Below are 27,607 nucleotides of genomic sequence, written 5' to 3' on the forward strand. Positions count from 1 at the left end.
CTGCGAAGCTCTCTTCCTCTTCACTCTGCGCGGACGAAATGAGTTTTGTCCCAGTAAATCTCGGCTCACCCGCTCGGGTTACCATCAGCCTACTGATGTTTCCACCAAGGCGGCTCGCGCAGTTTTTGAAATTGGGCTGCGCCCAACACCGACAACCGCGGGCGCGAGCGCAACACGCGGATGAGGAGCCGTTATTTGGGGCAAGTGGGCGACATGGAACTCGGTTCTGGGAAGCCGCCGTTTGCTATGCGCCTCGAGTAATCACTAACACGCGCGGCGCGGCGCAGTCTCTCGCGATGCTCCGGTGCACGCGGCGGGCTTTGCGAACACGCCACAGCTTTTGATGATGCATTCAGCGTAGAGGGACATGGGCGTGGTGGAGAAGTCGATACAACGAGCGCTAATGCATCGACCACGGAGTTGGAAAATGTTCGGAGAAGCGTGGGCTTCGGGCAATAAACGCTTCTCAAAGTGTTGAATTTTGTGTTGGTCTGCTACAAATGCGCTTTCAATGCATAGTTTTTAATGCAAGTGTTTTGCACATCCGCACCTTTCGCACGCACAAAGCTGCAATGTCGCGGTTCTGTTCCAACTAATTTAGAAGCGCGTTATTCAGCGGCTTTCGATATCTCTATAGGGTTGCCATCAGGACCTACTTGTTTAGTCTTTAAAAACTACCATGTTCCTTTCCGCCATTGTTTCGTCAGGTACCTTTAAACTTCGTCTGCTCGATTTTCGCGTCCCTTTCAAAAACCGGAAATAAAGTATTCCGTTGTTTAACATAGCATTATAGTTACCACATATTTCTACAGTTGGAGTGGTCTTCTTGACACCAACATCAAAACTGTAGCGATCAGTGTACCCCTTAAAAGGTGAAAAAGTTGCCGATAATCGAAGCCACGTGGAGCAAGGCATTTCAGCTGAACAATCTCCTCTGCCACATACTCCTCTTATTTTTTTAGCGCCAGCTAATTTATTCAGTCCGAAGAAATCCTCAAAAAGCTGGCGGAGCAACCCGAGCTTTCAAAAACCTCTGCAGGAGGAGCGAAGAACAGAAAAATAAAGAAAGCGATTGCCAGCTTCTCACAAAGCCCCTTGCGCCGCATGCATCAAAATGAATTAGGTAATGCCCGACCTCACCTTCATCAGGGAAAGCGCGCGTTTTAAGTAATTGCTGCAGCCGTTTTGAGTCCTTCATCCGACAGCGCAACTATACTTACTATGCTTGCCTGTTCGCACTTTTCTGAAGCGTCTAGAATGACAAAGTGGAAGCAACAGAAACGAACAAAAGCAAATAAATGCGAGGAAAGAAAATAACTCTGCTTAAAAAATGATTAAAAGAAAAACAACTTTGAGTACGCTTTTCAAGTGCAAGTGAACGCGTAACCTTAACTCCAGGTTCACGCCAGGAAGAGGAATTGAACCACTGGGGTGGCTGCGAACAGAAAATAATAAAAGATAAAAAAGAGGTATTAGTGCGGCTCCAATTAACACCCTCATTCAGAGCGGCTCAGGGAATAAAATGGCAGAGTCACTGGAGCCAGGGAAATCGTTATCGAGGCAGTAAACCGGCGAAATTATACGCCCACCTCCGCTTGAAAAAGTTTTCAGCATTTTTCAAGAAAGGATTTTATGAATTAATAATTGGATGCGTTCGCTATTGCCATTTTTCTTCTCTCTTTCTTTAAAGTGATTTCCCGACATGCCTAGTTTCAATAAAATGTAAAAAAAAATAAACACCTGCTTATGACGTCAGAAGAAAAGATCTGGAGAGCCAAAAATACTACAAAAGTCGATTTTATTTCTATGCGATTTTTATGGCTCCTTATTACCAGCAAATGTCTCTCAGATTTGCCTAATCACTTTCGTCACCAGGAAGATGCGGTGTGAGTGAACAATGTAGCAGCAATGCTTGATTTAGGATTGCGTTGCACACTTAGATTGAACTTTTCATTTCTTTTTCCACGAAATGCACTAGCGTATAAACAATACGTCTTAAGTTCAAGGTAAAGGCTGGGCTTTCAGATGTTAACGAAGTGTGTTTTAGATACGAGAACAGGTACTGAAAATCGAAATTTACTGTGCAAGGCCGCAAAAAGAAAAACGGTAGTAAACTATTTGTTGAAGGCACACAAGCGATTTTACGGCAGTCGTTTAGCTCTTCATATGGTGACCTGCAACTAGGCTCGGCACATGAGAATGACAGTGATGTGGTCGGTCATCAGCGTATGTTAGACACCTTGTTGTTTAGGTAATAGTATGCTCAATAACTATTTCACGGTAAGCTATATTTAACGACCGCACATGCCGGCTTAGAACTTGTATGTGGTGACCACGCAGAGAAAACTTCAGCACATGGCCCGTGTGCCACATGGCCATGGTCCACAAAATGGGTCAGGTCCCGCTGGATCTAATTATCGGAAACCCCGCAGCCTAATTTCCAGCATTTTTGTTGTACAGAAGGACCGTAGACCTGAATCAAATGACTAGTGAAGATTGAGTAATAGGGAAATTTTGGCTACGACACTATTGACAAATGAACAACAATGAAGCCGTAATCCTGGAGAAGGCACCTCATACCGATGTCGCAGTAAAAATAGAAAAACATAAACCCAGTGCTTGAGACATTGTGAAATGCTCGTTGTAATCGAAGCATTTCTGCGTTCCAATGAAAGGAAATGGACAGAGGTGTTCTTAAATAGTAATGGAAATAGGATGCAACGCGAGACGCGAGACTATACTAAGAAATTCGGCCAGCAGTCTCGCAACAGCAGACAGCTGTCTCGACGAGCATGCAGGTGCTAGCTAAAAAGTGTTAGGCATTGTGTAACGACAAGCTTTAGGCTCCAGTTTCAGGCAATGCTCAAGGCTGAAAGAATGGAGAACAATTTCACAGCGTGGTGCTAACACAGGCGTAGTCTTGATCTGCTGAGCACAAAGAAGTTCACACAAAGCACAAAGTTCACAGAGCACAAAGAAGTGGTGGAGGCGCTGGGTGGGATGAAAAAAACGCAGGATGAAAGAAACCAGGAAAATGTAGCATGAATATTTTGCGCGTGCTGCTTTTATTTTGCCTTCTTTTCTTTAGCACTAAACTTTACTAAACGGCTCAAAAGTATTCGGATATGAATGGACTAAATTACTAAGTGTTGCTGCAGGAAACATCATACATTAATTTAAATGGAGTTTCTCTGTCGCTATGATTGCGACTGATGTAATAAGGAACGTCTTGCAAGGCACTGCGTCGCGAACAACCAGCGGTACAGTCCAGGTACGGACCAGAGGCAGGGGTCAGTCCAGAGCACGCACGAGGGACGGAGCGTTCGGCGCTTGTCGTTGTTTTCGTCTTTAAGGGCCAGCCTCTTACAACTTCAACTTAAGGCCAGTCTTACACAAAATTTAATTCCGTTAAACCTAGAATTTCGTTTCATAATATAGAATATAAAACTTTATCATATTCGATTTTAGCCTGCTTGGAGAGGAAAAAATGTACTGGATTAGTTCTTTGAGATTTGTTGCCCATTTGGAGAATCTTTAGAAAATTTACAACAGCAATGTAGCAACCTGGCAACAATCATATATATGTATATAACCTACACATGGGAACAAGCTTAAAAACGCGGATTCAACAGTTCTTAATTTTGCCTCTTTCCTCCTCGTTTGCTTTGCTTGCTTCTGAATAGAGACGGTGCATGTAGTTTATTTGAAGCTTGTATACATTAGAACAAGTCTGTCTATTCAACCAGTAATAGAGTCGAGTTTTACACGCGAAGAGCGCTGGTTGTCCAAAGGCGTTTTCTTACGCTCACCAACACTATATTTGGGAAGGTCAGAGCTAGCAGCGTTCAACTTTTTTTGCGACTCTCTCTGAGCGGACTTGACATCGGTGGGTGGGATGTGTGGTTCTTGCACCTCTATATACTCTTTTTCAGGAGTTTTCGGTGCTATAGTTATAGCTACGACGTGTGCTCAAGTGTTTGAGACTGCACGTAAGTAATGCTGATTAATTTAGGGGTGTGCGAATAGAACTTTCACAAAACAGAATCAAATACGAATAGTGTAGCTTTTCTATCGAACACGAATAGTGCAGTTAAATAACATATCGAATACGAATCGAATAGTGAGAGAAACTAATGGAATATTAGTGTTATGGTCCGCTATTTGTGCGAATATTCGTAGAAAACGAATAATCGTGACAAATAGCCAACCTCTTGCGGTGGTGCTATATGTTATGTATATAAAGCTGTAGCAGACGGTATACTCAACACTGATCTCCACTGAGAACACCTAACATGAAATCAGTATATTAACTCTGTGACCGCCATCCCATACGCATCAGAAAATTACCTTTTGCTACTGATGGCGACCGCGAACAAACTAGCATCAAATCTCAGTTGATTGACACGAGTGTTTAAGCCATGCCTGTATAAACATACTGCAGAGCCGGTTCCAGAATACGTCAAAAAATTTTGTCCTCTCTTTACGAAAAGCTTTTCTGTAGTATTGCGAAGATGCATGTTGTGACGACAGAACAGGCTCTGTCATTACGACAGGGCACTGCACAACATACTACGAAAAATTCTGTTGTTATAACAAGCCTTTCTGTTGTCAGGTACCAAAATACTACAGAAAAATTTGTTGTGACAACAGAAAATTTTTTGTTGTGTTTTTCTATACGGATGGCCTGCAATACAAGGCATGAAATCAGGGTTTGCTAAACATCGTTAAATTCTGTCGCGTCGTTCAATCTTGAATGCCATTTGAATGAGCATTATGAAGGCCGCCGCTTCAATGTACCGCATCGTGCAGCTAGACCCTCCTTCCCGCGTAATCTTCCCGAATATCTGTTTTTTTTTTAAGAGCTTCTGAAAAAAAAAACTACAGTGCGCCCCAATTGAACTTCGTGCCAGTTATTCGAAAACTATTGAAGAGCTTGAGAACGATATTCGATTCGCTATTCTAAAACTGAGAATAATTGCGCACCCCTGCTTATCATAAACGATTTTGCCTCTGTGCTTTTCGCTGCTTACATATTTGCGTACACTCATTGGTCTTACCATCTTCTATTGACCGAGATGATAATTTTATTACTCCTCAATGACGTTTTGCCATGGAGACAAAAGTCCCGCAGGGATGCAGTGAATAATCATGATCGCGGACCTGACTAAGTGTCAGATGCTGTAGCTCCTCTTCAGTCTGAAGAAGTTGTAAGACAGAATGCAGATCTCATATGGCGCAGATATTAGGTATATGGTTTATCGGGGTTTAACGTCCTAAAGCGACTCAGACAATGAGGGACGCCGTAGTGAAGGGCTCCGGAAATTTTGACCGCCTGGGGTTCTTTTACGTGCACTGACATCGCACAGCACACGGGCCTCAAGAATTTCGCCTCGATCGAAATTCGACCTCCGCGGCCGGGATCGAACCCGCGTCTTTCGGGCCGGCAGCCGAGCGCCATAACCACTCAGCCACCGCGGCGGCCCAGGCGCAGATATTAGGAAACACCAATAAGCATTTCTGATGTCACAAGCTAGGCGAGAAAAAGCTGAAATAGACGTACTACTTTTTTTTGTCTCAATTTACAGATTACTCCATGGTTTTCAAGGGTGTAAGCTCAAGATCATCAGTTACAAGAGTTATGAGCGAGTGTAAATATACTCCACAGCACTTAAATGGCGCCTCACTACGGATAATTTCGCTCAAAGAAAGGATTTTAATGGAAGCATGCTTTTCAGAAGGAATAAAATATGCCTGCACAGCGGTACCTCGTCGTTTAATGCATCTGCGGAAATGCAGTGCGAATAGAGCGTTACTCTCGTTCTTTCGACGGACATGTTACACTTTGACATAAAATTTTTCCAGCGGGTGGTTCACATAGGCCATGGAGATTCATGTGGGCACACTCAAATTATGTTCAATGTTCGCACTTGAAGTTCTGTCTGCCCTTTAAACTTAATTTATAGCGTTCGCTCGAAATTAAGTTTTTTATTTTGTATTTGATTTTTCTTTACTCGCAAATCAAAAATTTGCGTGCAAGCCCGGCCAAGACTCCTTGACAGGATCATCTCGAATCGATTAGCACGAGCCTCTCTGACTGAGGACCTTTACTCTTGAAGGAACCGCTGATGGCGATTTTCACACTGGAAACCTAGCTTCGTGTGCATCACCGAGGCAGGAGGCCTTCGGGTGTCGTTTTTTTTTACCTTTTCTTTTTGTCATTGTTCAGGAGTCTAGAGAAATTTGCTGGGAGACTCCAAAGCATTAACCGTATCAGGTTTCACAGCCAGTCAAAAGTGAAACGTCGGTCAGGAGTGACCCTGCGCCGTAAAACAGGCGTTTTCACGCACTAATCTAAAATAGACATCATATTTTGGAATTTATAAGCACTACAACAATAATAAATCTATTGTTAACGCTTATGTCGTGCCTGCTGCATTGAAAATGTACAGCACGAACACTGGAAAGAAACTATGCATTTACCTAAAATCCTTCCTCTAATTGTAGCAAACCTACCTGCCATACTCTCTGCGCCAAATAAGTCAAAAGTTCGCGAAAAGTAAATAGGCTTAAGATCGAGATCGGAAAGAAAGTACGGGCCGAACGGAGAAATCTGAAATGATTTGAGTATTTCTACTCACGTTCCGTACAGTAGTGCTTCTATTTTCGCCTTTCTCGTCGCGGGAGGCAGCAAGAGCAGTAAAGGCGAAGTCGTTCGAACGGTTTAAGAATTAAGGAATGCGAAGAACAATAAAGTCGATCGATTATCGGGGGCAGGAATACAAGCAAAGCAGCGGGACTGCAAATTTCGTCGTGCGTAGTTGTCGCTTTAGTGCGTACCGCTTCTCGCGCAAGAACACCCATAAAAAAAATGTCACCTAAGCCGAAGCTACAGGTTAAGACAAAAAGAGAAGTGTTCGGCAAAAGAAATAGTCTCTTAGCCGGGGGCTGAAGAGGAAGAAAAGTAAAATGAAGAGAGGATTAATGAAACTCGTCGAGAGAATGCAGAAAAGGCTGAGCTCAATCTGAATATTGAAAAGAGTCTTTTGTTCTTTTCTCCAAGGTACGCTGCTGACAAATAATTTTCTAATCCGAAAACAGAAGGTCCTTCAACAGCAATCAAATGGAGAGGCAATTGTTCGAGGCACTTTAGGCTTCCTTTGAGCGCCCAGCGCCGACAGGTCGGATTCCATGCCGCACCTGCGCTCGATTTTGTTTTTGTCGACGAGCTCACACAGCAACTTTAACCTAACGAGAATAAGAAATAGGCCAGAGAATTTGTCGTGCCTAACAGTTTTTCAGAAAGTTATGGAAGTAAAGAGACTTTCTCTGCCATTAGGCACGTGTGCAAAAAAACAAAACAAAAAGGAAGAAATATGCTAGGAAATAGCCACGCGCCATGACATATCTTGGCCGAGGAAAACGCGTAGGTGGTGCAGCATGGAAACCTGCAATGATGCATTCGTTGCGACCGCTGTTTGGTGAACCCGAGGGAAGCCTTAGTTGTATGAAAAAAAAAAAACGGCGGGCCTGTCTATTTCGATGCCCACTTTTCCTTTTCCACGTTAATATGCGACGTCCAAAATACCACAGTTAGTGTTCACAAAGTCGTTGTCACGTGTGTTGATTTGCAATCTGCCTGCACCCTAGAGCCGGTCTTGTCTACTGTGACGGGAAAGATAACGGAGTGAACTTACGAACAGCTTTATCATGACAGTCGTGTGAAAAGAGTGGGAGAGAAAGTCGAAAAGAAAAATCAGGTTAAGTTATAGAGACTCAACTAAGTTCAACTGGCTGCTTTGCTTAAATGCCCAAACATCTAGCACGAAAAGGGAGCTTAATGCGGACAGCACGTGCGCACAGCAGCCTTCGCCTGGAGGCTGTGAACGGTCTCTCAAGCCCGTCTACGGTGCAGACTGTAGCAGCAGCCTCCGCAGCGAGGCAGCAAGGTCAGCTGATGTACCGTAGTGATGGGCGAAGGTGTGGTCTGAAGTCTTTCACTTCCGACATTAGTGCAGGCGGTTTAAGCTACACGCAGCCATTAGGTTCTCAAATTCAATTGAAAGATATATTAAGTGCAGCTGAATACGCATACTCGTTGCAATACGCTCAGCAGGCTGAACTCAGGCATATGTGTCAAGGCATTTGCCCATGCCCACTAGCTAAGTGCAGCTTCGGGTACTGATAGTCATGTCCATGCTTTAGAGATAGTCGGTGCAACAAATTGCTCCTCGTGCTGCGGCAAGCCTGCTCACAATGGCCACTTCCGGAATAAAGTCATCTCCAAGGATGGTTCATTTATCAAAGTTTCTTCAGTGCCTTTTCGATTCAGGTTCACTTGTTCTTCAACGACGACGACTTCGGGATCATCTGCAAGCCGTAGCGTAGTCTGGTCTCCCGTCTCTTATAACAGCTGGCACCGGCGAGTGACTTGAGCACGATACTGGTGAGCGCATCTCGCGCGATGGTTGACGTCGGTGCGTTGTAACGACGCCGCTTTGCCGAAAGGCACGTCGTCCACGAGGTAAATAACACTTACTCGAACTCAGCCTCAGCTCGACGAGACCCGCTTTCGGTGAAAGAACGCGACGGGGGCCACGCGAGATTGCAGTCGTTGCGGCCCCTCTTCTCTTGTCGCTCTTTTTGCCTGGCTGCGCGTTATTTCATCTACGCAGCAAATTACAGAGCGAGGCACCACGTGTTGTTTCAGGCACTTACTGGAGGCGGTTTCATCCCATGCCACTCCGTCTCTCTTTCGCTACGCTTTAAAAACCAGCAAAGATGGATAACCGGGGGAGGAGGAAAGCGAAGGAGAAAAGAGTCCTGCCCCGGTGGAGTCCCCGTGGCTGCTCGGTGAGACTGGGTTTCGCGGGAAACGAGCGTCGACCGCTGAGCCCGAGGAGCTATTTGGCTCAGCCTTGAAATATGGCTCGGATTAAAGCGTATATCTGCGCGCTGGTATGCCACTCCCCCCCATCTGGTCTTCTTGATTCAAGCCGGTAATTCTTGCGCTTTTTCTTCGTCTTCCAGCAAGCGGATATAGAAGGAGGGAGGGCAAAGAGAAAGAAAGTTCAGCAAAGCACGAGCACCCTTTCTTCATTCTCCCTCCCTCTCAAAATTTTCATTTTTTTTCTTGTTCTTCTCTTACTGGCGAATTGTAATGGGCTCCAAATCTCACAGAGCTCTTGAGGCTCGCCGCTACACACTGAGGGGAAGCAGAAATAGCGAAGGAACGTTGGCGAAACAAAAAAATAAATGAAATTCACGTATGTCAGCTTTTTTTTCCCTGTAATTTAGCCTCAAAATTTTATGAACCGTCATCTTTCTTTTGATTTGCACGCGGGAGCACACAGTGGAGCCATTTTTCCCCCAGCTCTCTCGGCCACTAGCGCGCAGTAGCCCGTTTTCTCAGGCCTGGTTTTCCCAGCAGCATTTCGAAGGCGCATTTGGCCTCTCCTTCTGACGTTATCCGGAGAAAAAAAAAGAGAGAGAGAGAGCGATGAACAAGAAGGCGGAGGAAAGAAAAGGTGAAGGGAAAACCGGCGGCCTAAGCTCCAATTTGAGCGAAGGTGCGCGGCCTGCAACGTCGGTCGGGTGGCGACGGCTTTCGGCCAAAACTTATATGGCGAGCGGGGAGCACTGTACGGCTGCTGCGCCGCGTTTTGAAACTTGGCCCCTCGCGTGAAACCGCACTCTTCGTCAGACCGATTCTCCTGTTACGGCTGGTTGCGTACTTAGCGTTTCTGCGGCAACCGCCTCTGAAAGAACGCCCTGTGTATTCTCTCTGTTGTCTCTTTGTTGTACTTCGTAATCTTATTCTCTCCACCACGTTCTTTTGCTCCGCAACAAACTTGCAGCAGATGACTCGAAATAAAATAATAAAAAACAAACACACACACACGGCCAGAGCTAGCGCAACAAAAGGTAATCGAATCTACACAGAGATCGCGGGATCTTATTTCAACTCTGGACAGAGTTTGCGCAGGACGTTTACTCGACCGTTCCACTAGTCATCTTTGTATTTTTACTTCATGTCTTTGTCGGCAGCCGTCGTGTAAGAAGGGTGGACCACTGTCGAAAGGTCTAGTTCCAGCGCGACTCGAAACTCTGTGAAGAAACGCAATGCGCTGCTCTTGGTCGGGCAGCGCCCGGGCTCCCGTTAGCGGGAGCAACAGGAAGAGGGGAACAGAGCTGCGAGCTCCTGGGGGCTGTCGCATGGTGTAAGCCCCGTGCAGCATTTGTGATTGCGTACATGTTGTGTGGTGAGCAACGAGAGAAACTGTGTCTCGTCGGAATCAAGAAAAGGTGCCTGTGGTTAGGTCAAGCTGTTCCTAACTGAAGGCCGAGGGAACGCTACAAAAGAGGACAGGAAGATGGAAGGTTACGGGAGCTACACGCAAACAATGGTGGTATCTCGTTCCGGTAATGCACGACAGGAGACCAAATCTTGTTTACTTTTTCTTGTTGCTCTCGGATCAATAGAAATCAAATAGCGGGAATGGAAACATTTCGGCAGTTATCTTACTGGTCGGGGAGGCGAATTAGAGAGAAACAAAGAACTGTGACGCTGCGATTGAAGTATGGTGAGAAAACCGACGTTTCGCCTCCAACCCGCCATATAGTTCAGCGTTGACTGGGTGGAAGCAAGATACACAGCCAACTTTGATGAAGGTGTCGAGTTTTTATTTATTTATTTATTTATTTATTTATTTATTTATTTATTTATTTATTTATTTATTTATTTATTTATTTATTTATTTATTTATTTATTTATTTATTTATTCAATACTGCAGGCCTTTACGGCCCAAGCAGGAGGGGCATACACTTGGCATCAGCGTATAGAACGAAGATAGCAAATAATAATTTCAAAACACTTGTTCTATGGGCAATAGAACATGAGCAAAACAAGGACTAAACGAAATGCAAACCGAGCTCTTCATTTGGGAAAGTCAAACAGAAACAAACAGAAGTAAGCCAATGAATGAAATATGCAAAAATGAAATGTCAAACTTGCAGCAAGGCAAAAACACGATCAGTTTGGGCAACCAAAAAGCAGACAAGAAAAATATTCAAGAGCAATTCAAGGTTTCAATTGAATCAACGCTGGTTAGAAGAGGCAGAGGTAAGTTGTTCCAATCTGTTATCCAAAACGTTGGTCCTCTCATGAACCTTTGTTCTGAGTGTCGCAGTTCTTTCTCTATAATCAAATAGACTAAACAATTAGGGTAGATAGTACGAGATGATAGGTCTACAATCCTGTACCGTTGATATTTGAAAGAGATCGTGCAGCGCTGTAGAGATCTTAGGCACGTTTGCTCTGAAGTGGCAGCCGAGGGCTCTTTCCCTTGACGCCTGAGTATGCGCTTTATTCACCTTACATTGATATTGTCGCCGACAAACGTAGGGCGGCACGAAAAGGGGCTTTTTTAATCCGAAGGCCAGAAACCCAGCAGCACGCGTTCGAACGGGAACGTCCTCTTCTTCGCTCCCACACGAGCCCAGTAATGCCGCTCGGCCGCATGGCGGCGCTCGCAGAATGTGAGCAGTGTGGCAATATATCATGCAGCAGTTTAAAAGCTGAGCCCTTGTCTGACAGTGGTGTAGAAAAATCGCGGCACAAAGAAGATGAAGACATACTGAAGAACAGGACAGGTGTTGCACTTGCAACTGTCGAGAATTGAAATGTGAACCGATGTTTCAGTAAAGGATAGTTTCTAGAGCCTGCAAAAAGACAAGCTTGAACGAGAAATCATTGAAACTTTCTATATTAAAAAAGGCTGGTAACGTTGCGTCAGTATTCCGTCACTGTTGCTGCCCGGAAATTAAACAAAATTTTTTGGAGAACTGCGGTTAGGTTGTACGTCACGAACACAATGTATTTAAGCGCCGAGGCTTTTCAATAAAAAAACAGTTACAAAGCAGTACCTCTTCGCTATTTGATTATTCGATGTGTTTGGTTTTATGGGGTTTAACGTACCAAAGCGACTAAGGCTATGACGGACGCCGTAGTGGAGGGCTCCGTATAATTTCGACCACCTGTGGTTCTTTAATGTGATCCAGCATCGCACACTACATGGTCCTACAGCATTTCGCCTCCATCGAAACGCGACCGCCGCGGTCGGGATCGAACCCGCGTCTTTCGGGTTAGCGGCCGAGCACCATAACCACTGTGCTACCGCGGCGACCCTTAGATATGTATTCATTTTCACTGTGCTGCAATATTTCTGCATACTGTTCGGAAACAACTAGCCCGAATCACTGTGTTATTGTTCGAAGACGATAACTTCTGCTGTGCTGCTTCCACTGTTCAGTGATGGCAAGTTTCGGGAAATTCCCACGAGGCAAGGTGGGCGGAATTCCCGTGAGCAACTCGGCACACGTTGAGAGCTTGTCTCGGGCGTCTTAAGTGGTCGGCGAGCTAAATGCGTGGCCTGTTCACTACTTCGGGGCAATCTAAACACGTGCTCTAGTTGCCTAACGGATCGGCACAGGTTTCACAAAATAGGCACGAGATGGCGCAAGCGCTGTCGAGGCCCTTAGAGTGTCCTTATCACATGGCGACCGTTATGCAAAGTTTTTCTGTACGCAAGGAACCACTCTACCTCTAGCAAAGAGTGTTCTATCAGCGATTGCAACTCCTGCCAAAGGGAAGCAGTTTGCAAGAAATACATGAATATAGCAACTTGGGGCACGAAAGAAAAAATGACTTTGCGCAAGACTTACACGGAACCCTGTGCGTGTGTTATCAAATTAAACCAATGTTCGTACTTCCAGTTCCTGCGCGTTGCTACCAGTTTGCACTGTCATGTTTATGCTGAAGAAACGTGTACGTGAGCGTACGTCTTTGTGTGCGCGCACAGCACACAATTACCCAGGCGGGCTTTCTACTGTTTAGCCTTGTACATTCGTGGGACTCCGTTCGGAAAGCGTTCTCGCTTTTCTTCTTTTTCGAGCTGCGAACAGAATGTTTCAGGACTATTTATGATCGTGAAAGGCTTCTTCATTAGTTACTTCGCGCTGTTTTAATTAGGGCAGGAGTAAATTTAAAACCGATGTCGTCTTTTTACTCAGAAACAAGCTTGCCATTAAAGATGCCCAACTCATCACATAAATTACCGCCACTGTTGTGAGTTAGACTGTCGTCTTTTTTGTTGTTTTAATCGCGGTAATGCTTTTTTTTTGTAAAAAGTACGACTTACTTCACTTAGTTCACTACATGAGACATGTTATGCAACGCGAAAGCAACTCTTTTTTTTCCTTTTTACGTGCAAAAATGGGTTATGTGCGCACTACTTCATCGCGCACGCGGCCTCAGTTCATCACATCCTTTCTTCATTCGACGACAGTTTCTCTTTATTTGCTCATAGTTTGACTGCGTTTCTGTGAACTCAGAAACTAGCTTCCGAACTTCATAACCTTTCTGCACAGCGCTTCTTAACGCGCACTGCGCTCCAGGAAAGCGATTATTCGAGCTGACAAAAACTGAAACTGAGCATTTAGCAATTAAATGTGATGCAACATACTGCCGGAACAGGAGGCCAAGCAGCGCAGGAAATTTGTTTCACGACTTGTTAAATCTGTGAAACTAACTGTGAATTAAGCGTTAGCTGATTTGGTCGCCACTCCTGAAGTGTCTTGGGTTAGAAGCGATTCTGTTAAGTAAGATTAGGTCAAAAGATGTAATTGTAAAGTAGCGTGTTGCAAAAAAAAAAAAACTAGGTGGCTCTATTGCTGCAAAGTGAATGCCTGAAAGTTAAGAAAACGCTTGTTTAACAGTGACCACAGCGCTTCTTAACGCGCGCTGCGCTCCAGTAAAGTGATTATTCGAGCTGACAAAAACTGAAACTGAGCATTTAGCAATTAAATGTGATGCAACATACTGCCGGAACAGGAGGCCAAGCAGCGCAGGAAATTTGGTTCACGGCTTATTAAATGTGTGCAACTAACTGTGAATTATGCGTTAGCTGATTTGGTCGCCACTCCTGAAGTGTCTTGGGTTAGAAGCGATTTTGTTAAGTAAGATTAGGTCAAAAGATGTAATTGTAAAGTAGCGTGTTGCAAAAACAAACAAAAAAACTAGGTGGCTCTATTGCTGCAAAGTGAATGCCTGAAAGTTAAGAAAACGCTTGTTTAACAGTGACCACAGCGCTTCTTAACGCGCACTGCGCTCCACTAAAGTGATTATTCGAGCTGTCAAAAACTGAAACTGAGCATTTAGCAATTAAATGTGATGCAACATACTGCCGGAACAGGAGGCCAAGCAGCGCAGGAAATTTGGTTCACGGCTTATTAAATGTGTGCAACTAACTGTGAATTAAGCGTTAGCTGATTTGGTCGCCACACCTAAAGTGCCCTGGGTTAGAAGCGATTTTGTTAAGTAAGATTAGGTCAAAAGATGTAACAGTAAAGTAGCGTGTTGAAAAAAACAAACAAACTTGGTGGCTCTATTGTTGCAAAGTGAATACCTGAAAGTTAAGAAAGCGCTTGTTTAGCAGTGACCACTTGCTCTGAAAAGTGTTCATTCGTCTTTTATGTTCGTCTGATTAGCTATCGTTTTTGGCAGTGGATCAATAAAACTAGCTAAGCCTTTCGTGCACTTTAATAAGGTTTACTAAAGTTAGCACAGATTGCACGCCTTTGCGCAGATTGTTGCACGTCAAGTAAATAATGGGAGCAAACTGACGTGGCTAATAAGAGGTAATCACACCAAACAATAAAAATTATCAGCCACATGACACGGCTTATAAAGGTTAAAATATTTACTAGACGATTCGCACCGAAGTAGTTGCAATCTGATTTGATTAAAAATTAGTTAAAAGTGTACATTTTAGGGTCACGAGTGCCTTTTATTACTATTATTGTAAGTAAAATTTAATATTTCTTGCTTGAGAAGGAATGGAACAGAGCGAAATATGCAGCTTTTATAACCTGATTACTTGAGCAAGCATGCCAGACTGCGTTAGATGCAAAAAGCACCGCGACTATTTACCATACAATGTTTCATTAAGTTACACTGACACGTGTGTATCACCTTTACTAAACTTGCTCTTCTACGCCAATCACCGCGCGTGCTATATTGGCTGGCTAGAATGCACGCCTTATCATTGGCCCGCATGTGGTCGAGTGTCGTTGTTGCTTCTAGCAAGCACGGTACTTTGTTCATGATGTCACAAAGCTTTTGGTCACTAGCACCGACAACAACTCAGCATACCCCATCTGACATCCCTCATACAGTTTATTTGTGTAGAAAAAAAAAAAAACCCCATCGACAAAATTTCCTCCATCTTTGTTTTTGCACAAAACGAATTAGTACGCATTGCCGCGGTGAGTTTGTTACTGTTTACTGAATTCTTAAATAGCTTACCCGCCTCAAGAAGAATCGGAACGAGGGGAAGTTAAAGACTCGATTTTCCTGTGAAGCGCCCTTGAAGTCGAGTGTAAATACTTAAGGGCGGTTGCCGCTTCTTCTCTCCGTAGCCTCCTTTTGTTGGGATGCTAAAGCCGTGTCAGACGCAACGCCCACACAAAAAAGAATTAAAGCGAGAAGTGGCTGCTAAAGTTAGGAGTTCAAGCTGGAGCGCTCGGAGGCATTCGTGAGTGAAAGTTGCCTCCATCAGTGTGGCCCCAGTCAGATGTAGAGGCCGGGGACAATCAGGGGCTGCCGTGGTGCTAAACAGCAACAAAAAAAGAGGCTCAAAATAAAAAGCGAGCAGTAAGCCCAGTGACAGTGCGACGCACAGGGAGGCCTCGCAAGCTCGCTCAGGAATCGGTGGAAGGACCTCGTTTTGGTTTTAGAGACTTTCCGCGCAGGAGCATTCGAAGTCGGCTTGAAGAGACGGCCACCGTGGCGTGGCGGCCTAATTGCTTAATTAGGCGGCGACGAGCGGCGGCGGCCACTTGTGCTTTTAGACGCTGCTGCCAGATGTTCCTTCTCTGCCTCGTACTGCTCGGTTCCCGGTGCTTCCGATGTGCGCGGGCGCGCTTCCTTGAACGAATCAGCCACGTGACGCTCGTTAAGTGGACCGCCAAAAGCTTCAACCTGACTCTCACCGGAGCTCGCGTGCACAAAAGCCTTCCGCTTTCTGCTGTGCTATCCTGCAGCACTTTCTGTAGTGAACTGGCCTTAGAGCGATAGGCTGTTTATCGCAAGCGAAAACTCCTTTTCTGGAGTAGCTGCTCTTGAGAATACTCCTTTTGTGGAGTGGTTACTCTCTCAAAAATATTCCTTTCGCGGAGTAATCGTCCTCGAGAAAACTCTTTTTGTTGATTCGGCGCTCTCGAGAATACTCTTTTGTGGCAAAGTAGTACCAGATGGGATTGGGAGTAGGTACTCATGTAAAACCCTATTATGGGCTAGTTGGTACATGAGATTTACAAAAGAAAACGACAGACGAAGACAAATGGGGCACAGAGAACGACAGGACCGGTGCCACTCGGACTTCAGCATTTTACAGCCGTGCTTGACATGGCCCCAGGATGGCTCCAAACCACCAAAGAGACACTGAATGAACTTCCAAAGGAACCAGCTTCCGTTTCAAGCAGTAGGAAACGACTCGGAACTGGCAGTACGGAGTCCAACTAGCCCATACAAGTCCCATACAAGTCCCCTGTTCGTTGTCTCCTTGTCTCTTTTCTCTGTGTGATTTTATTTGCGCCAAGGTGGATTTTTTTTTCAAGCTTCCAAAAATGCTAAACCAAGTAGCCCAGCAACATGCCTTACTGACCCATACACCTAGCTCCTGCAAATCCCATCTAGCCCACACAAGAGTTCTGCTTGAAAACATTTCTTCTACAAAGGGCCCTTTACTTTTTCGAAGCTTCCGCACTGAACCTGCCGTTGTCTGTGCCAACCTCATCGCCGTCTCTACTTGCCAATCCCGAGTCGTTTCCTACTGCTTGAAAAGGCAACTGGTTCCTTTGGAAGTTCTGTGTCTCTTTGGTGTCTTGGAGCCATCCTGGGGCCACGTCAGGTGCGTCTGCAAAATACTGAAGTCAGGAGTAGGCACATTTGCGAATGCGGAAGATGATGGGTGGTACCACTTCTTTGCCGCAGGAAGAGTACACGATCGTTGAATACCATTTTTTGTAGCGATATCTACGCTACGCCAGCCACTTGCGAGGTCAGCGTGGCTACGCGCTGAGCGGTGGCACCACCGCTCCGCCAGCTGTGCGCATGCGCGGAATGACGTCATAGTCCGCAGCTGGTGTGCACGACGCGCACCTACATTACGCTAGCATTTCAAGCCTTCAGCGTGGCGGCGCCGTGGCCACCGTGGCAGCTGCCGGAGGCGCGGCGCGCCGGCGAAACCGAGTGGGGGTGGAGTGGAGAGGGAGGAGAGAGTGTATCCACGTCCAGGGACGAAGATGAAGAAGGAACGCCCAGCGAAACGCAGTGGCGAAAGACTGACTTTGCAATTCGACTGAGCGAATTCCACTCGGCCAGATGTAGGTATCGCGTCCCTGCAGGCTTAACCAGAGCTAAACCACCGCAATTTTCTGCTTTCACTTTGCATATGTGCATCACTGAACGCCAAGGAAATACTTGCGCTCTTCAGTTTCTTGCAGCGAATCTTGCAGCTGCGTGGCTTGATTCCAGCCTGCCCTACACACCTTCCCTTAGCGAGCTGTTTCAGAAGCTGTTTGTCGGAGCCACTCCGTTCCTTCTTGATTTGGCGAGGGTGCCTTTACTAAAAGGGGCAGATTGCTTCCATTCCATAGGCAAGCGGATCGTATCTATGCAAACCAGCTTGATACTTATATTTTACCGCTGACCGAAGGGTGCTTAGCGGCTCAGCACAAAAGCTTCAGGTTTCACCTTGCCAGCACACTGCGATCAGAAACGTAGAGCAGCTCACCTTTTCTGCAATAGCAGAAACATGGAGCCGTGCTAGCAGGGTTGTCCCGCCCTTTAGGGGAAGAATGAGGTTGCTTGTGATGCGCCCGGAAGAGGTCAGTCGCAGGAAGCACTCATAACTTTCAGATACATTTTGTTTGTTCATTTTTGTTGTGAGTGTTTCCATCTCTATTCGCTTGTTGGCGCTGGGGTCTTTTGAAGAACCGAATGCGCAGCTTTTTGGAAATGACTAAACCTTCCTTAAAACGGACCACAGAGATACCCTTAGCGTAACAAATCGTTCCTCAGCGCCTCGCCTCTCCCGCAGACCACGCGGACCCAAGGCGCATGGCGGACGCCCGGCTGCTGCAGCGGCGACGACAGCAGCGACGCGTCTGTGTTTGCACAGCGTTCATCCGGCACGTGGCGACGCATCCTCGGGTTTCCAACTCCGGTTGGCCGCACGCAAACACACGGCGGCGGCGCGGCGCGGCGAGAGCTATCGCGGGAGCGCGAGCCCGCGCGCGCGATGACAGGGAGAGAGGGGTCTGCGGGGAAATGGGGAGCGGACGAAAGGGAAGGGAGGTGGAAGAAGGGTCGCGGAAAGGCGAGACGGGCCGCGCGCGCGAGGGCCGTTGGAGATCATTACGTTGGCCCGGAACACGGAAACGCTTCGCGCTCGTTGCCACGGTGGTCGAGAAGACTCCGCCTTGGGACAATATTGACACAACTCCGTCAACCCAACTTGCGCGGCGAGACCGGCCAGCACCTTGTATCGCGCACCGACCCCTCCTCACCCTTTACCTTCCATGCTGCCCAAGCAGCCTATTTTTTCTCTTTTTTTCCTTTGATTCTCCGTTCCCTTCTTTCTTGCTCCGTATACGCAAACGCAAGGGAGACCGGCATATTTATCAGCGGTGTTCGCTCTCTCCCCCTCGTCCTTTATTTCCTCTACCTTCCTGCTTGTCTCCGTCGCTCGGCCGCTAACGGACGCCGCGGTGTAGGCTTGCACTCGTGAGAAATGAACACATGCAATCGAGCGAGAGGTATAGGCTAGGCTGTGACCAGCCCATAGCGCGCGAGGGCGGTTTTCACTTCTTGTTTTATAAGTTTCAACGAAATGAACGTGCGTACTTAAGATACGTGTCGCGAGGGAGGATGAAACGAGGTCTTCTGAGATTATTCAGTCGGAAAAGTGGCGCGTCTTCGGGTAATTTGCCGGGAAATTGCGCGTTCGACCAGCCCTAAACTAATTAACACGTGTCGACAGCCGTGGTCATCGGTAAACATGTCGCGACGGCCCGACTTAAGGCGCTCGCTGGGCGGAGCTTTCAGAGGAGGACTATAATTTGCCGTGGTTCTAGAGAAACGTAGTACTCAATTAGGCGTACTCAATGTTTTGTTTCTCGATGAAGAAGGTGTGTTCTCATTTCCGAAGATTTTGTCACCAGTTTAACTGCAGACTGATTAGCTTTCACCCATTAGTAAACTCAGTGGTGCAGCATCTGGTAAACCTGCAAGCGATTCCAATTATGACAAAGAGTAAGCTCCGGAGCTATGCCGTAGCAAACTTTTCATGAGGAGACATCACACTCTTTAATGTAGGGTTTATGACACCAGACGTATGCATCGGTATGTTTACCATAAACTCGGGAAGCTGTAGAATACCGTCTTAAAGACAGTTTTCGATCACCCAAAACTGTAGTGTAGTTTACATGTGTATAACAAATATTTCTTGAGAAAACAGTCGTACCGGAATATCTTGCAGCATGGAGCTGGTTTTCATCAAGGTTTGCGCGTGGCAATGCCGCTGCAGCGCAGTTTGCCGTTTCAAACAATAGCAATGGGTAAGTTGTCGAGTGAAAAAAAAAAAAACCGACGTTATCGAGTTGTGCAATTTTTTTTGTGAGCGTGGTACTTCTTCAGATCTTTAAAGTAACTGCGATGGTGCTAAGGCATCAGATGTACAAGCCGTTGCTTGGAACACAACGAGCTCTGATTTGAATGTTGTTTTTGTTGTCGTGGTGTGCATAGCAAGGCGATCTTAGTCTACGTTGATGTCAACTGCGCTTTAGATGAAGCATTATAAAGCTTTGCTCAGTTACCATTTTTAGAAAAAAAAAACGGAACAAACACGCAAAGTGAAACTCTTGCGTCGTGCCATTGTACTGGCACATTACAATCTCTTTAGACTCACAATAGAAATTGATTATTGATTAATGTTCAAATAAATGTATATAAGGATGGCACCTTTTCGGCGACTTGACTTGGATACGTGCGAATTCATGTCTTGACATCTGTTTGTCCCGCCTGTAGTGGATGATAACGACGGCGCTCAGCAAAGTGAGATAGTAATGGTGGTGCTTGTCCTTCACTAGCACTGCAACCTCCGATAGATTATCCGAGATCAGAGAAGAACAAATGCACTTTGTATAAGGGGAGTCTTTTTTGAAAGACAATGTCTGTAAAGACTGTTTCGCTTTCTCATGCAAAGCATGAACATTGCAGCATATTACAAGCACCGGAATACCACCAAAGGAAGCCCTGAATGTCAAGCCATTAATATGGAGAGGATGATTATTCGCCTGGCTCGATAAAGGTCCCGAAGCAGTACGAAAAAAAAAAGCTGTGGCTCAACCCGGCTGAGCCTACTAAGACGAGGGAAAGCTCTTTTAAAAGCACACGTCACACGCTTTTATATAGCGAACGGCGCGTCACGCGATTTCCGGCAGTTGCGAGAGTGCCGTCGGCTCCGCATACGCAGCTGTGGCGAGGCGCAGCGCGTCACGTGATTCGATAGTTGCGAGGCGTGGCGAGTCACGTGTTATGACGACAGAGACAAGCCTCCGCTTCTCCTGGTTTGAAGGTCAAATTTCATAGCCACATAACCTTCAGCTTTGTACGGGTGTGGTAGAGAAACAGTTTTGTCCTCTAAGTAAGAAGCGGCCACAATAGGCCTCAGCAGGATTATTTGGAAGGAACAAGCCGCGCTAGTTTATGTGGTAGACGCATTTAAAAAAAAATCTGCGAGATATTCAGCCGTTTTACGCGGCTCGCTTATGAGTGAGACAGAGAGGAGGTAATAATTGAACGAGAATTTGGACAACTTGCACTGAACATGACGCTGTAGAAGCCGCCACCCGCCACCGCTGTTGCATCGTTAGATTGTTAAATAGAAAAGAAAAAGCACTAACCCAACCAAGTTTGTTGGAAGCGAACAAAGGCGCAGCCAGAGCTTGCTGAATAACATTCAAGACTCCAGCCTATCGTCCAAGTTGGGGGCGCTGCTCGCGTCTCTAATGCGGGCGTGCTAAAGAACACGTCGCCGGGATTCTAATCCGAGGGAGAGCAGCGAAGCCTGGCTCTTTCCCTTACGGCAGTTCCGAGATCCTCAGAACGGCGGTGGGCCGCGGTGTTGAGTGCTGAAGGGAAGGGAAGGGAAGGGAAGGGAAGGAAAGGGAAGGGAAGGCTAAGCGAGAAACGGAGAATGCCGGGTAGGGAGCGAGGGAAACTCATCGGGGACCCGAGCAGCGCGTTCCCCTTTAAAACGTTTCAATCCTTAAACAGCGCTCTCCGGTCTCGTTGCGTTGGGGCCCTGATCCCCAGAATCGACACTCCAAGCACGCGCTGCCATCTCCGCATGGCGCCCGGGAAAAACAGCCGACCTTCCACGGCCTCTGGGCCAATTGGGAGCGCTGCGCTCGAGACGCTCAGATGGCCCCCGCGACGACGTACACTGTTTTAGTTCTTTCCCTAAATGTCTGCCCTTCATAGACGAAGAGCTTTTTTTTCCTTCTGGTCTGTTAAATGAAACGAAGAGCCAAGGCCAAATATCAGACCAGGGACGTGGCGAAGAGGTCACCCGACCACTGGCGCCGGCGTCAGTGTAGTGAGGGTTACGACCCTCTTTTGGCAATGTGCTTGAAGAGCATACGGCACGCGGCTTGGAAGCGGTTACGTAACGGCTCGTTTCTCAAGAAGTGAGGACGCACTGGACAGAGCGAGAGCGGACGCTTCGAAGGAGAATGTGGCTGTTGGAAGGCGCATCAGTACTGAAGCAGGGTTCGCGCAGCCTCGCGCCCTACGCGGTTGATTGCGCCCTCAGCTCTCAGACGACTGGAGGCGGCGAACGTGACATTGGAAGGGTCTTAGCAAACAGGTCCGTAAACTCTGGTGGGCCAATAAGATGCAGGCTTTTTAGTGACAACGCTTTCACCCATATATCTGCTTTCTTCACGCCATTTTAAGACGAGAAACCCTGCTACACTGCCGTACAAAGACCACAGTTTTAGACGGATTAAGAGTTTGAAGGTGTCTACAGAAATAATTTATATGAATCGGAATCCAGCGATTTGTTAACCAGATCGTTCGCATCATTTATTTTAATTTGCTGGTTATAAAAATTATTAGATGTAAGATTACCGGCATGGAGAATTAATCAGCGAGAGCTGATTGGCGTTAGCGGCCGAAAGGTGTGGTGTGGCAGGCCCATTTTGACGTTTCACCGGCGACTGCCCGGTTGGGCATCTGAACGCCCGTTTTGACGCCTATACGCTAACGTGCATACTCGGTTTTCTTCCGCTGGCGATTTTCGGTTCGATCGCGTTACCGGCGCACTTGACGGACTGCTTGCATGAGGGAAATAGTCTAGTTCTGTGTTTTCTCGTTTGCAGTAAGCACTCCGTTGTTTTTTGAGGAAAGGAAGGGCGAATAAATGGCTCACTGGGTCAGTGGACACGTCAATCGCGGAGTGAAGTGGCGGTGCTGTCCACCTAAAAATTGAGGCAGTTATGCGCCTTTCGTTTTCTCAAAACCAACGTACGGTTTAGACCACTGGCTTCGAGGAAAGAAAAGGTGCATAACAGTCTCCCTGGGTCAGTGGACACCTCAGTTGCGCTTTGAGATACGTGGCTGTGGTGTCCATCGAACATTGGTTCTATATTTCACGACTCGGTATGAGTCAATGACGGACGAGAAATGTGCTCATGACAACCGCAAGCTTAGCAAGCCCTTTCATTAAATTGCTCATCACAGTGTTCCTGCTGAACGTTCCTTTGAAAGGGAAGCTGAAATACTTTTTGATAATTCGAAGTGATTAAGCAATTCCAGTGCATGAAGCTACGGGTTTCGTGGTGGCTCGTGGTGGTTATATGGCGCTCGGCTGATGACCCGAAAGACGGGGATTCGAACCCGGCCGCGGCGGTCGAATTTTGATGGAGGCGAAATTTTATACAAAGGGAGGCCCGTACGTGTACTGTGCGATGTCAGTGCACGTTAAAGAACCCCAGGTGGTCGAAATTTCCGGAGACCTTCACTACGGCGTCCCTCATAGCCTGAGTCGCCTTGGGACGTTACACACCTATAAACCAAACCAAGCCAAACAAAACCGAAGCTTCTAGGTAAAGCATGCGAAGTAGTTTTGCGTTTGCATTTAAAACAGTGGTGTGAGCGCCAATTAAAACCGTGACGATGTTCAGGCTTCTCATCACTTGTTTGGAGGAGTGGGGCAAATCAGTGATGACGTCATTGTTGCTGAAATTTCAGATGTCCACTTTCTTCGTCCACAGTCTTGCGTGCGTCGTCCGGTGCCGGCAAACAATGCTTCGTGGGCTTCACCTTCGGTGACATTGGTCTTCTTCCCTGAATTACCCTTATCTTCGCCGGAAACATAGCGCTGTCGTACGTGACGTCATCACTGCGGCTTCTGCTCGTCGCTGTGCAATGCAGATACGCCTGAACGCCGCCGGGGCTTCATTTGGCGATTACGTGACCATTTCAAATTGCAGCGCAAAAGAAGATTTTGCTTGCTTTACGTGCAAGTTTCACACATTCGACCACTTCAACTCCGCGAATTCTAAATCCTCTTCAATTGCCCATGAATGATTAGCCTGCCGGACGGCTAAATAACTGAAGCATTTCGGAATAACTGGCGCTGCCGCCGACTGGAACATTGATTTCCCTTAGACGAATCACAGCTGTGTTCAAAACTAAGCCCGAGACGGTTTCCAAGCCTGTGACCTTCACATTGCTCCAAGAACTGCTCGTTTGATGTGCAATTAAATTTTGAGCACTGCTAATATTGAGTCCACGAGCATGTGAGATTCTCGGCAGAATTCCTCTAGGATAGGCTCAGAGCAGAGGACTCATAGCGTCATAATTTTCATCGCGTGTGGCTCGTGTTCGTGCGTCACTTCTCATTTAATTTTGGTCATCCAAAGTTACTTGCGTAGGGCCTTGCAGGCCTGTCCACTTTCAACAAAGTATCTATTTCTCGCTTTCCTCGAGCCATCACAAGTCCGTGAGCTGGTCCAAGGCTAGCCAAGCCCTCCACGTTGGGGAAGAAGGGTACGGAAAATAAGGGGACTGAATGGCAACGTGGCAGGAAAAAAGGGAATGTGCTCAATTTGCATAGGGTTCAGGATCGTAGTCACGTGCTGTTAGAGTGTGTCGCATAGATGCAGTTTGATAAAAAAAAACCAGAACAATTTTGAGTACTACGCATGACAGGGAGATCTCAAAATGCTGCTTCTCAGGGGGGAGAGAGAGAGAGTAGAGAGAAAGAGATGCTGGGGAAAGCGATGCGAGAAGCGCAGAAAGAAACGCCAATATGTACCAGAAATCGGTAAAGCCAGAGCAACAGACTTGCCGAGACAGAGACGTAGATCCTGTTCGGGAATCAAAAAACGCACGAACACCCACACGCGCTAGCGCAGGGGGGTCCTACGTGCCGCCTTCGGCCGGTGCCCGTCATTTCCTGAGCCGATGTGCGCTGCCCTGTTCCTCCTTCGGTGCGCGCGTCTGTGTGTGCCTGTCCGTGTGTATGTGGACGGCGTCGCGGTCGGCGTCTTGGATCTTCCGCGCGGCGGCCGCCAGTTTCCCTGATTGCCATTGGCTGATCGATATACGACTGACCTCCTGCCGGTTGTGGTGGCGGCGGTGGCTCCCGCAGCAGCCCCCCCCCCCCCCCCCCCTCCATCCGCGTCATGCCGTGGTTGGCGGCGTTTTTGATGGCTTCGGCTTCGGCTATGAAACCCAGAATCCCGAGCAGAAGCCGGCCCGCCTGCTGGCCTGCCTGCCTGCCTGGTAGCGCGGACAATGATAATGGCCGCTCGTTATTTATTTACGGCTCGGGAAGTCTCCGCGCGCACCCCGCCGCCGGCCGCGCGCCGCTTAACCCTCGCTGAGGTCTCCTCCTTCGCCCTCCTCCTCTCTCCATCTCTTATTGCCGGCATCCGACATTCTACGGCAGCCCCCCCCCCCCTCCCCCCGCTTGCCTTTTCCCCCTTTCCCTGTCTGTGCCTGCATCTTCCCTTACCTCTCGGTACGCCGTAATTTGTCTGTTGGACGCCTGTCTACAGGAACGCGGCAGGGATGTCGGCCATCGTCGTGCAGTGCTAGGGAACGGTAATTTCCTTATCTTTAAAAAATAAAAATGAGCAGATACTAACGCAAAGAAAACAGAGCGCGGTACGTTTCGTGTAACTCACTCCTGTCTCAAAAAATACAAAAAGGCTGCGACTGCACGCCGCACAAATGTGCGGGGTTTACGAGGCAAGCTATCCCTAATTTCAGAGATCTTGCTGGTCAGTCGTCATGAATGGCTTGTGCAAAAAAAGGATAAAACATTGAGGCATTTTTGTTTTTTAGAAACTGTTGTACTTAATAACTAAGTCATCGATTAGGAATGACGATGAAAATGAGCATTATTACTGAAACGTACTTTTAAGTGGCACTACGGAATGTTACTTGGAGTAAATAACGATTGTCTACAAAAAAAAAAAAAGGTCTTGTTACTCAAGCTTCTCTTGCCATAAAACACAATGATATATAAAACCAAGCATGAGGCTAAAGTACATGCTAAGAAATAGGGGCCCGTGGTATAAGTCATCCGAATGTACTTATCGCTCTTAGCCATATTTTCAAAGTTACTCCTTACTGTTACCCTTCGCACTGCATGTCTAACGGTCGTGATTCCCTGAAAGGCACCAACAGTCATTGAAACCAAGGAGAGCATAGGGGAGCGTTTTTATTTTTATTTGTGGTGTTGATCCACGGGAAATTAGTAGTACTATCATTTTCATCTGAAAGTTAAATGATAAGAAAGTGGATTCAAGAGCATATACCACAGCAGGACAAAGATTTGGTTTTGGTTTATGGGGGTTTTAACGTCCCAAAGCGACTCAGGCTATGAGGGACGCCGTAGTGAAGGGCTCCGGAGATTTCGGCCACCTGGGGTTCTTTAACGTGCACTGACATCGCACAGTACACGGGCCTCTAGAATTTCGCCTCCATCGAAATTCGACCGCCGCGGCCGGGAAAAAAGATTTGGTATTGAAGGCCTGCTATGCTTTTAAGCCTCCCCCCACCCTGAAATTACTGCCGATTACTGCTGTTTTTAGCCAACAAAACTAACTGTGCCTACATATGTCTCTGTATGTCAACAAGTCTAAGGACAAGCACTGATATGCTATTCATGAAGAAACCACCCCAGAAAGACTGGCTCTGGTACAAGTAAAACGCTTCCTCGTCAGAACACTATATTCGTCGCCATTTTAGACGCGATGGTCTTAGGTAAAACAAATATTACTTACTTTTGAGGCGCCACGCATCACGGAATTTCACGAAGCATATTCGGTAACACAGTTCAAAACAGCCACAAAATATATACTAGAAAAAAAAACCACAACAACAGGTAGGCTGTTCAAGTGGTATAAATGAAATAATGTGGATAATACAGCGACTGCCTTCGTAGCTTTGCTGGTACCAGCAACAATCTCCTTGACGTGATTCATCGACATGGTTTTTAGGTGCTTTCAGAAAAGTGAATTTGACTCTGGCATTCGTTCGCATTAGCAAGAAACACGCGTGAACAGGATTTAACTACATCTATATAGCGCAAAAAAGTGCTGATCTGCATCCGTTAGGGTAATCGTATTATGAGCCTTCTTAAAAGGATCGTTTGCTTGCAGCGCTCGCAGAATTAGAGAGGAAAATGCGCCAGCGATCAAGCGTTGTTGAAAAAAAAAAATGCGCCTCCAGTAATCCTCATAGTGACGGCAACAATAACTGCTTATTGGCTGTACAGTCATGCTTAATCCATTTTGCTTGTCCCACGTTCCTTCTACCTTGCTAATAAACAAAGTTGAGCAACTGGGAGCAAATGCATGTTTCCCGCCACAGCCACGCGCCCGATTACTCCGACCTATCACGGCGACTGGGCGCGAAAGCTTTTGCACTTGACCAAATGGAAGGACGTACGCAGAAAAACAAACAAAATGAAATCAAGGAAGAGATGATGGAATGGAAACTGAAGTCAAATTAACCACAAATCATTAAATAGGCTGCAATATCGGCGAGCAGATACATGGGCTGAGTAAAAAGATCGAAAGGAGTGGATGGCTAGTTAGCACCACAACAAACAACGCGCAGAGGGCACCTTTGCAGCAGCCGGTCGACCGAGTAAAAAAAAAAAAGATAATGAAAAAGAGAGGACGTGTTTTGGTGCGAAAGCACTACTTCACGAGATCTAACCGCCTCACCGAGTTTGTGTGAAGGTTGACCTTGAGCGTGACCTTGAGCAAACAATAAATAAATATTGCCGTGCCTGGGTTCCTCTAAACCACGGCGGTGCGAACAGATCAGCTTCGCTGGCCACTGCACGAGAGCACTAGGCTACCGGCGCAGGCGATCACGCCTCGTGAACTGGAACATGCTCTCGCGCTGTGCTTCGCGCATCGACTTCTTCATAAACTAACACTGCTATCAAACTAATACCG

General features: G+C 46.8%; 1 protein-coding gene across 1 annotated transcript in view; it reads left to right on the forward strand.

The window, feature by feature from the left end:
- Positions 1-27,607, forward strand: part of LOC144125995 (lachesin-like) — a 158,566-nt gene that overhangs the window by 25,531 nt on the left and 105,428 nt on the right. The gene's annotated exons all lie outside the window — the stretch shown is intronic.

This window comes from Amblyomma americanum, chromosome 3 (genome assembly GCF_052857255.1).
Source record: "Amblyomma americanum isolate KBUSLIRL-KWMA chromosome 3, ASM5285725v1, whole genome shotgun sequence".
In the NCBI taxonomy this organism is placed as follows: domain Eukaryota; kingdom Metazoa; phylum Arthropoda; class Arachnida; order Ixodida; family Ixodidae; genus Amblyomma; species Amblyomma americanum.